Below are 11,309 nucleotides of genomic sequence, written 5' to 3' on the forward strand. Positions count from 1 at the left end.
CACACGGGCGCCGCCAGGGATTTTGGGCCCCATGAAAAGATATCACAATGGGCCCCTATGAAGCACGCGCGCACATTTTTTCCCCGACATTTTTGCCAGGAGGTTGATACAATGCTTATATTTCTGCATACAGTATGGAATTCACTATTTGATGCAAGACTGATACCCACACAAGAAATGTGCTAAAGGCCATCTTTTACAGTCTGAATGTAATTTTAATGGTAAGAATTACAACATACATTAAATGAATGAATGAATGATCGTTTTCAGGCCATTTTCCCCGCTAGAGCGGGGGTTAGCCTTGCGGGCCCCATGACAATCATGGTTCCCTGTTTGAGGCAATGTTTTTATGGCCGGATGCCCTTCCTGACGCCAACCCTTCGTCGCCTCTTATGATGTGCAGGGATACGGGATACCTATTCTAAACCGGGGTACACACCGGGATTACAACATACATTAACCTCTTCAATTAAAATAAATTAACATTATCATCTATAGAATGATATAACAAACAAAATAATAAAATCAGCAGCAGAGTATACATACAATTATACATACCAAGTGTAGTGATCCAATATCCATAGCCATGCCATTTAGTTATCACTGGTGCTTGCTCAGCCTCACACACCAAGAGCCCAGCGCCGAGCCTTGTTGCTAGCAAAGTCACTGATCAAGTCTTTGAAGTCCAGCTTTCTCGCCAACTGACTTTCAATGGACAGCATGGCAAGACTGCAAAGCCTGTCCTGGGACATAGTGGACCTCAAATAGTTGTTTAAAAAAAATCAGTTTTAGCTTACTGAAAGATCTCTCGCCACCAGGAATAGTCACAGGCAGTGTGCAAATTATACGTAAAGCAATGCACACTTCTCCAAAAATGCTTTGCAGGTGCATCTTACAAATTGCATTCAGGAGACCAAGAGGGGACAAGTTAGGGGGGGAAAGTGGCAGCATATGCTGTGTTCAGGTGTCTTACTTCATTTTGAAAGTCAGGTGTAAGATCTCTGGAATACTTAATGATCAGTGGTTGGCACACAGAAGGGACTTTATCCTCACTAATCTGCCCAACTTTCAGAACAGCAGAAAATTCTTCGACAATTTTTGCAGTGGTGTGGAACCTAGTGTCCAAGTCACTTATGATGTTGTCCATAGCTGTAAAAAACACTGTGTTCCGAAACACCGTTGCTGCACTGTCCTGAGCTGTCTCCTCTTCAGAGGTCTCATCATGGAATCTCCTCCTTTTCCTCTGGCGGCTGCGTTCCTTGCTAAATTGAGGTTCAACATCCATTTGTGTAGCAATCAGTGTTGCCTCAGACAGGAGAGACTCCGATCTGTCTCTAAGAGCCTGCATCTCTTCCTTTAAGGCTCTGATATTGGCTGCCTCTGTGTCAAGTGAGATTTTTCCTGACTGGAGAATCACATTCCTGTCCTCAATGCATTGCAGTACGTCCAGCCAGACAGTGAGGAGGACAATAGCGTTGAATGACATGAAGTAGTTCTTCAAACCACTAGCTTCTGATCTGGCCTCACTGGTGAGACTGCATGTCATGAGTATGCTATCAAGGGCCTTGATGACACAAGGTAGGTGTTTTTCTACAGGTTTAACAGCTTCAATCCTTGCACTCCAACGTGTATCAGAGAGGCGATGCAAAGAGCAACCTGTTTTCTCTTTGTAGATGGCCCATCGCTCCGGGCCGGCACTGATAAGTGCGTAAAGGCGATTGATGCAGCCAAAAAATGTTGATACATCTGGGCTTGACTCTGCAGCTTGCACACCTACAAGATTTAAGGTGTGGGAGGCACAAGGTGAAAATGTAGCCAGATGATTTTTCTTTAATATTTGCGCTTGGACTCCCTTGACTTTCCCTGACATGTTTGCCCCATTATCATATCCCTGCCCTCTGCAATCTCCGATGTCTATCCCTTGGTCATGAAACACATTTTCAATCATCTCTGCTATCTCACTTCCTGTCTTTTTGTTAAAGTCCTTAAATTCAAGAAACCGTTCAGTGATCTCCCAGTCATATGTTTCTTTGTTATAATTCACATATCTTACAAGCACAACATTCTATTCAGTATGGGAAATATCTGGCGTAGCATCACAGATGACTGAATAATAAATAGCATCCTCCCTTTCCTTTAGAATTCTTTTCAAAACTCTTTTGCCACATAATTCAATGAACTCATTTTGAATGTCAGAGCTCAAATAATGTGTCAGCCTGGTTCCTTTTTTTTTGTCCCTGATTTTTTTGTAAGTGCTCATTCAGCAGTGGATCGTAATGAGACAAGAGCTCTAGTGTGCCGAGGAAATTACCATTGTGGATGTCATCTAGGTCTTTGGTTTTACCCCTGAAAGGTGAATTCCTTGATGCCAAGTGCAGTGTTATATCTATCTAGGATTCTCTGCAAGAGAGCTCTATTTTTCGCTGTTTTTGCTTGTATCTGCTTCTGCAACTGACAGTCAATGCCACTAACTGCCATTACAGATTGTTGCAAATTCTTCCACTTCAAGTAGCAGTCTCTATGTGCCTTATTGCTCTCATGGCTTGGGAATTTATCATACATACGACGCCACTTCACATCGGACATTTTATATCCATGTTGACTGTTCAGTGCACTAAGGGAAGGTCTTTATTGTTCATGGGAGAAAAGCACACATGGGATGCAATGCAGTGCATTAGTACTTTTGCTATGAATTACCCAGTCTCTCTTCACCTTTTCTCTTCCATTGGCTGTCTTAGTATACTGCAAGTATTCTGGGAATGGCTTTCCCTCTGAATCCTGTGGCATTCCTTGGTCTTCATCTCTTGTGGCCAATTTCCTAACAATAGTCTCCCTGTCCATAGCAGTTATTTTTGCTGGCCACAAACCTGGATCATCTGATAGAAGATTCTCCTCCTCTCTTTCTGTGCACCTTCTCTCATTTGCTCCATCGTCATCATCTGCATTGGTACTGCGAGCACTCTCCATCACCTCTTCCTCCACTTCCACACTCCTCCCTGACAAAAATGTATCACTTGAAGAGGGCCCTGGCTCTGTAGAGTGTACATGACGCATATGATAATATAGCCTATCCTATAATACAATTGTATAATACAATTTTTAATAACATCATAACCAAAATTTCAGTTCCTACCATTTTGTTGACTTAAATTAACTGTTGACAATAATGTCAACACATTGAACACAATGCTGCTCACCTTCAGTTGGGAGTAGGGCTGGTTCATTATGGGGAGACAGGGCTGCTGAGCCTGAAGCTGCATCTGTTGGGCCTGACACCAGGCAGGGGCAGGGACAACTGATTTACTATGAATAGCTTGCTAAAAGTTTGCCTGCATTGATTAAATGTTGGCTAAAAGAGGAGCAAAATGTGAACACTCAGAATTTTCTGTGAAGATATTAACTAGCTCTGCATTTTGCACCTCTTTTAGCCGACATTGCTAAAACCACCGTTTAGAGGCCATTTTGCGGGGGTTGGCCTTTTCGGGGACCGTGGTTGTTGTTGTTTTTTGGTCCCCTTTTTGAAGCAATGTTTTACGGCCGGATGCCCTTCCTGCCGCCAACCCTGTTTGTCGCCTTTTTACGATAAACAGGGAATTACCAGTGAACTGGTACTCAATTAGCCGACCTCGGAAGGATGACAGGCTGAGTCAACCCCCCTGGCGTTAATTCAGCGATCTGACCAGGATTCGAACCCAGGATCACTTGGTATCCTAAGCTGGCACCCTAGCCGCTAGCCCAACACCAGGGACTAGCAAAGGAGCTAGCTAGAGGAGCAAATTGTAACGTTAGCTAGGCTATGGACTAGCGAAGCAAACAGGTCAATTTCCACCACTCACAGACTATACCCACCTTCCTTTGTGAAAAATTGGATCACATACTGTTGTCCTTTCTTTTCTCTCTCCTGTCTTTCATTTCTTTCTTTTCTTTTTTGACACCCAGATTTGTTTTTTAGCTGAGACATGACGCTCCTGAACCGGCACTTCTCACGCTCAATTCACTGTCTGCTAGCAAGCCGTTCGCGTCTGGTTTGGGGGCACGACCAAACCATTTCATGTAAATAGAGGGGGGGGGGGGGATTGGGCAATACAGAGGCTCGCTGGATGTTTACTTTTTGCCAAAAAGAAGAAAAGAAAAAGAACCGTTAGTTTTATTGGTCTATTATCTATCTATAATTCCATTAATCTCTGTGTGTATGTGTGTTTGTATGTGTGTATGTGTGTATGTGTGTATGTGTGTATGTTTGTCTGTGACCGCTGTTTCTCGACAACTACCGGTCCGATATACTTTAAACTTGCCAGGTATATTGCTGGGGACCCGAGGATGTGCCTTTTCAAGGTTTGAAATTAATCGGACAAGTAGTTACCGAGCTATGGCGATTTCTTTACCAAACACTGCAAGCCGTTCGCTTTGGACCAAACCATTGCATGTAAATAGAGGGGGGGGGGGGGGTTCTGTGGTCGTTGCGAATGGACCAAACCATTCATGTAAATAGAGGGGGGGGGGTTCTGTGGTCGTTACTGCCACGTGGTTTCAAAGTTTTTTTTTGTTGTTGTTGTTTGCACGCATGTTTTTTTGCACCCACGTACGGGCACGCCCTAGGATGTTTACACACACACACACCCCTACACAAATTTTTTTTTTTTTTTTTTTTGGCAAGGAACGGGCACCCACGTACGGGCACGTCCTAGCTTATATATAGTACGGGCATGCCCTAGTCTATCTATAATTCCAGTAATCTCTGTGTGTATGTTTGTTTGTTTGTTTGTATGTCTGTGACCGCTGTTTCTCGACAACTACCGGTCCGATATACTTGAAACTTGCCAGGTATATTGCTGGGGACCCGAGGATGTGCCTTTTCAAGGTTTTAAATTAATCGCAGAAGTAGTTACCGAGCTATGGCGATTTCTTTACCAAACACCGCAAGCCGTTCGCTTTGGACCAAACCATTGCATGTAAATAGAGGGGGGGGTTCTGTGGTCGTTGCGAATGGACCAAACCATTCATGTAAATAGAGGGGGGGGGTTCTGTGGTCGTTACTGCCACGTGGTTTCAAAGTTTTTTTTTGTTGTTGTTGTTTGCACGCATGTTTTTTTGCACCCACGTACGGGCACGCCCTAGGATGTTTACACACACACACCCCTACACAAATTTTTTTTTTTTTTTTTTTTTGGCAAGGAACGGGCACCCACGTACGGGCACGTCCTAGCTTATATATAGTACGGGCATGCCCTAGTTCTAATAAAGATGATAGGTTAATAATTTAATATTGAGAATTTTTACCTAATGTTCTAATAATTTTTAGGGCCCCTGTCAGTGCAGGGCCCTTGGAATCATCCTAACTCCCCCCCCCCCTCACCCCCCCTTACAGCGCCCCTGCACACACACATTCGAGCATTCAACAAACGTACCCAAATGAATTCCAAATGGCTCACAGAGGGTAACACCTTCCTCACTCAAAATCTGAAGAAACCCAACTACCTCACAAGTATAGACCAATAACATACAAACCTATGACGGAATCGTCACATAAATGATTTACCACCACTTAACATAAGAAGGAGGACGAGAGGCAGAACAGAAGGGATGTAAAAGAGGATGCTATGGATCAATAAAACACCTACTACAAAACAAGGCCATACTCGAAAACTTAAAACGAGAAGTACCAAATTATCCACAGCCTGGATAGACTATAAAAAGCTTTTGATAGTGTCCGACATTCATGGATGGTAAAATGCTTGCAATTGTACAAGATCAACCCCCAAATAATCAAACTGGTTGAGAAAGCAAATGGAGCTAAGGAATGCCACATTGATATACAGCACTCAGAAGGAAACATTGAAATACCAGAAGTGAATATATGTTGTGGGATCTTCTTGGGCGCTAGCTTATTGCCCCTCCTGTTTTGCCTGGCCCTAGACACACTATATAACCTCATGAATGAGCAATGACATGGATACACCCTAACAATAAAAAATACATCAAAAGAAACAAGAAAGGTGATACCTCTACTGTATATGGATGATTTAAAAGTCTTTGCACTGAACCACAAAATATTGGTAGAACTACAGAAATTTGTGAAACAGTTCTCTGCCGACATCCAAATCGAATTTGGTCTAGATAAGTGTACCAAGTGCACATTCGTGCAAGGTAGACCAACAAAAACATATAACATAAAAATCGACCTAAATACAACAATACAGGAGCTAGAAAATGAAGCATCTTACAAATACCTTGGAGTAGAAGAGGGCCACCAAATTTGTCATTGAAAAATGCGGAAAAAACAATTACTAAAGAATACTTGCGTCGAACAAAGTTGATCCTGAAAACATACCTTAGTTCAAGAAACAAAATCAAGGCCATAAACCAACTCACAATACCAGTATTCCAGTGCAGCTGCGGAATAATAAACTAGCCACAAGTGGAAATCAACAAACTAGATATTAAAACAAGGAACCTCCTCATGATCCACAATTTGGTTTCGGTTTATTGCTCAGCTATATATCCAACCCTGCCATTAACTGCGTTAACATAATGTAATTGTCCTACGTCGGGCTGTGTTGGGCTGACCTGCTGTCCCGTGGTATTAACTTCATGGGGGGCACTGTGTTTTCTGGGGGTTGGGTGGGGGGGCCACCAGCCACTATGGGTGCCTGTGCTGCACCCCCTACTGCTCCATTTTCCACAGCTTCATTCTGTACCAACAATTCACAAGGCCAGGCCTGCGTCCCAAAACCCATGTCAATCAGCGTGACTCCGGGCACCACATACGCGGCCTTCAGCCTTACCAAAGCTGCCATCCTCCGCTTGGTCTCTTTCCCATTGAGATTATTGCATTCGGTATGGTCCTCAATCCCACAAAACTCTGCCTCTCTCATCCTCAATGGGCAAAAAAGGGAGTCGTCAAATGATACCAGGCACCTCCTGCGTGGTTCTCATTTCCATCGATGCTGTCGTTTGCGGTTCGGTCTTCAAAGCGTTTGAAACTGTTGTATTTGATATGGCTCTCAGTCCTTTCCATTCCAGGCATACGTCTCCGCCTCCACCTCGCCGCCATTATGTGTGTGTATATATACGTATGTGTGTGTGTGTGTGTGTGTGTGTGTGTGTGTGTGTGTGTCTATGTGTGTGTCCGCATGTATACATATTCGCTTTAAAACTGGTTTTCTCTGCAACTGCTTGTTTGATCGATGTGAAACTTTGAATAGGACTCCCCATGTAGAATATTTTATTGCTAACTCTGACATCATAGGTCACAAGGTATGGCAGCCATATTGGATTAAAAGAAAAAAATTGACATAGTTTCCACCAAAACCGCTCAATGGGAAAAAAATGAAACTTGGCATATGTCACCAACTCCCCGCAGATTATATAGGATGATAACGATGATGTCATCGGAGATGTGGTATTCCAGCCATTATTGGTTGAATTGAAATCCTTATCTGAAAAATCTGAAACTTGATATATCTGATCTATGACCCAATGTGAGTGAGAAATTTAATGTATGATGTTCATATCCCATGCCAATAAACGATGTGACATAATAGGGTGCATGGATTATACGGGTATATGGGCCATAATAGGTGTGGGTCATAATAGTAGAGTGTTCAGTTAACGATGATATTGTTGTTCAGAATGAACGTGCCAGGCAAGACTATGTACTCTACGAGTGCCGTTCTAGTTCTATTTGATGTCGTTTTATAACCATGAGGAAAATTAATTTTAATCTGCCCACTGTAGCTCCCTGTGCTAGCATACATCAGACTAGTTGCTTTAATCTATTGGGAAGTTCAGTGCTGTATGTGGTTGCTCTCATGGGCCTAACTATTTCACCTGCAACCGTACCACAGAATGGCTTTTTAGGAATGTTGCTGTCTAAGGAAGGTATTCATACAATGTGGAATGGAAAAGCATCTCGTTTATCAAATTATCTGATGTGAAATTTATTATTATTGATATCGATTTGTAATTCTAAAAGAGAAGCTGAAGTGGAAGTTTGGTTTTCCTTTTTTAATTCGAATTATTTTGGATATATTGTATAACATGAGGAAGGTGATCAAATACAAATCCATCATTAATTGCCAACAAATCATCAATGAATCTGGAGATGTTTCCACATCTTCGTGCAGTTTTTAGTTTATTCCTGCACATGTTCTGGACCCAATGAGACTCGTACATGTGAAGAAACAAATTTGCAAAGAAAGAGGCCGGATATGAGCCCATGGGTATCCCTTCTCTCTGCTGGAGTATCATGTTGACAAATGTAAAGAAGCTGTTGTTTAAATCTAATCTATATATATAAAACACAGTTTGTGTGTGCGTAATGTTACCGATAGACTCCTAAACGGAGAGGCTCACATGCTTGATATTTGGCATAGACATGGCCATTGAGCCTGGGAAGGACATGGCCTACCTAAAAATATTTGAAGAGATCCATATTTTTTATTCATATTTACCTCAGCGCATTTCAGCAAGGAATATTATACACGGATTCTGAGCCGGTGGCATAGCAGAGCAGCGCGCTGATTCGCTCAGAGCGATCACGTGATGTTCCAGCCTTGCCGCCATAATCTCACAGTTACGCGTTCGCACGTAATTCAGAGCGAAAAGCGATTGCGTTTTTTCACATTTCAGCGAGGAACATTGCCATTCACACCACATAGGTTTTTTTCTTCTTTCATCTTTAGATCCATATTTTTAGCCATAACGTAGCGAACGTAGTGTAACGTAGCGTAGCTAACATAGCGTTAGCATAACGTAGCATAGCGTAGCGATCCTCGCTCAGGATCTTCGTCAGGTTCGCGAGCGAGTTAGCCAAAACGTAAAAGTCCTCTCCTCTTCCCCCCTCCCCCTCCCCTCCCCTCCCCTTCCCCTCCCCCTCCCTTTCCCCCCTACCCCTTCCTTCCCCCCTCCCCCTACCCTCCCCCCTCCCCCTACCCTCCCCCTCCCTTCCCCCTCCCTTCCCCCTCCACCCTACCCTCTACCCCTCCCCCTCCCCTCCCCTCCCCCCTCTTCTCCCCTCTCCCCCTCTCCTCCCCTCCCCCCCATTCCCCTCCCCTCCCCTTTCCCCTCCCCCTCCCCTCCCCCGCTCGGCAATGCCAGGTACTTCTGCTAGTACTTTATGTTTATTTTATGAAAAACTACATGAATATCGATTTTCCTTCCAGACTACTCTGCTCTGCCCAATGTGGTTATGAGCTTGTCATGTGGAATGTTTGTGTATAATGGAGAAAAATCACTAGTTGATAAACATTTAGCCTTACCCTTGTTATTATTGTTGTGGAAACTGTCGATTACAGGTTTGGAATTATCAATGATACAGAATTCCTTAATACCAAAATAAAACGTCACCTTTTCATGGTAGTTCTTTAAGTATTTATAAATTAGTTTCATCGCTCCTGTAATAATACTACCTGACAAAGGCTACAAACTACATTCTCTACTTGGGATGTTGAACCTCATCTTACAAGGGGTTTTGTACATTTTGTGATCCAGTAAATGAATTGTAATTGATATGTTTATCCGGAACTAACAGTCTTCTCGATTTTGAGTGATTTATATGGTGTTATATCAAGTCTATTGTATTATCGTTACTTATTTTGTAGGCCTTTGAAAGTTTAGTCTAAGCCCAATTCTTCTAAAAGTGTTTGAATGTAGAATGTTTTACACACAAATGCAATGTTATTATCACTTGCAAAATCAAAGATTTTTCACCATATAGGTCAGTCGACTTTGTTCTTCTGTCGGTTTGTTTACCTGTCTGAAAGTTGAAAGTTGAACAGCATTTGCATATTGAGTCACTAAATTAGGAAACAAACTATTTTTGAGGTCAAAGGGTCAAAGGTCAACACAAGGTCAAACTTCTAAAATCAACAATTATCATCTGACAAATCATTCATTTTCATCCGATTGAATTGAAAATGAAACAGCAATTGCATAATGCCTCATCAAAGTGGGAAACCAACTATTTTAAGGTCAAACGGTCAAAGGCCAACTCAAGGTCAAACTTCTAAAATCATCAATTTTCATCCGATTGACTTGAAAAATAAACAGCAATTGCATAGTGCATCACTAAATTGGGAAACCAACTATTTTAAGGTCAAAGGCCAACTCAAGTTAAAACCTCTAAAATCATCAATTTCCATCCGATTGACGTAAAAATTAAACAGCAATTACATAGTGCATCACTGAATTGGTAAATAAACTATTTTTGAGGTCAACAGTTCAAACCTCGACTCAAAGTTGAACTTCTAAAATCATCAATTTTCATCTGAAAAGTCGTCAATTTTCTACCGATTAACCTGAAAATTAAAGAGCCATTACATAGTGCATCACTGGATTGGGAAACCAACTATTTTAAGGTAAAAAGGTCAAAGGCCAACTCAAGGTCAAACTTCTAAAATCATCAATTTTTATCCGATTGACAAAAATTAAACAGCAATTGCATAGTGCCTCATCAAATTGGGAAACCAACTATTTTAAGGTCAAAGGCCAACTCAAGTTAAAACCTCTAAAATCATCAATTTTCATCCAAGCGACTTGAAAATTAAACAGCAATTACATAGTGCATCACTAAATTGGTAAATAAACTATTTTTGAGGTCAACAGGTCAAACCTCAACTAAAAGTTGAACTTCTAAAATCATCAATTTTCATGTGAAAAGTCGTCAATTTTCCCCCAATTAACCTGAAAATTAAAGAGCCATTGCATAGTGCATCACTGAATTGGTAAATAAACTATTTTTGAGGTCAACAGGTCAAACCTCAACCAAAAGTTGAACTTCTAAAATCATCAATTTTCATGTGAAAAGTCGTCAATTTTCCTCCAACTAACCTGGAAATTAAAGAGCTATTACATAGTGAATCACTGGATTGGGAAACCAACTATTTTAAGGTCAAAAGGTCAAAGGTCAACTCAAGATCAAACTTCTAAAATAAATTTTCATCGGAAAAATAATCAATTTTCATCCTATTGACCCGAGCTACGATTAAGATCGTCAATTTTAATCTTCATGAAATGGACAATTTAATGTCACCATGGAAACTTTGGGGGGGGGGGGGTGCCGTGGGGGTGGATTTTGCAAGTATCGTGTTTGCACGACGCCTTTCTTGTTTGTTTTATCAATTGGAAGAATAACATATTGTGTTTGAAGCTGTTTTTAATAATCACGTGTCTCCAGATTGTTTAAAATTACCTCCGGATTGTTGATTCGAACTTTTCTTTTCAAATTAACAAGTCTCATTTTTACATGTTTCTCTACCTCCTCCAACCATAAGACCCTTTGTATGTTTGGTACTTTGTGTTTATCAATT

The 11,309-nt window shown here is 41.6% G+C and overlaps 1 protein-coding gene across 3 annotated transcripts in view; it reads left to right on the plus strand.

Annotated features, from left to right (window-relative positions):
* ASB15 (ankyrin repeat and SOCS box containing 15) overlaps positions 1-11,309 on the plus strand; it is a 59,405-nt gene that overhangs the window by 3,498 nt on the left and 44,598 nt on the right. The gene's annotated exons all lie outside the window — the stretch shown is intronic.

Source organism: Myxine glutinosa, chromosome 4 (genome assembly GCF_964187855.1).
Source record: "Myxine glutinosa chromosome 4, kmMyxGlut1.1, whole genome shotgun sequence".
NCBI classification, from domain to species: domain Eukaryota; kingdom Metazoa; phylum Chordata; class Myxini; order Myxiniformes; family Myxinidae; genus Myxine; species Myxine glutinosa.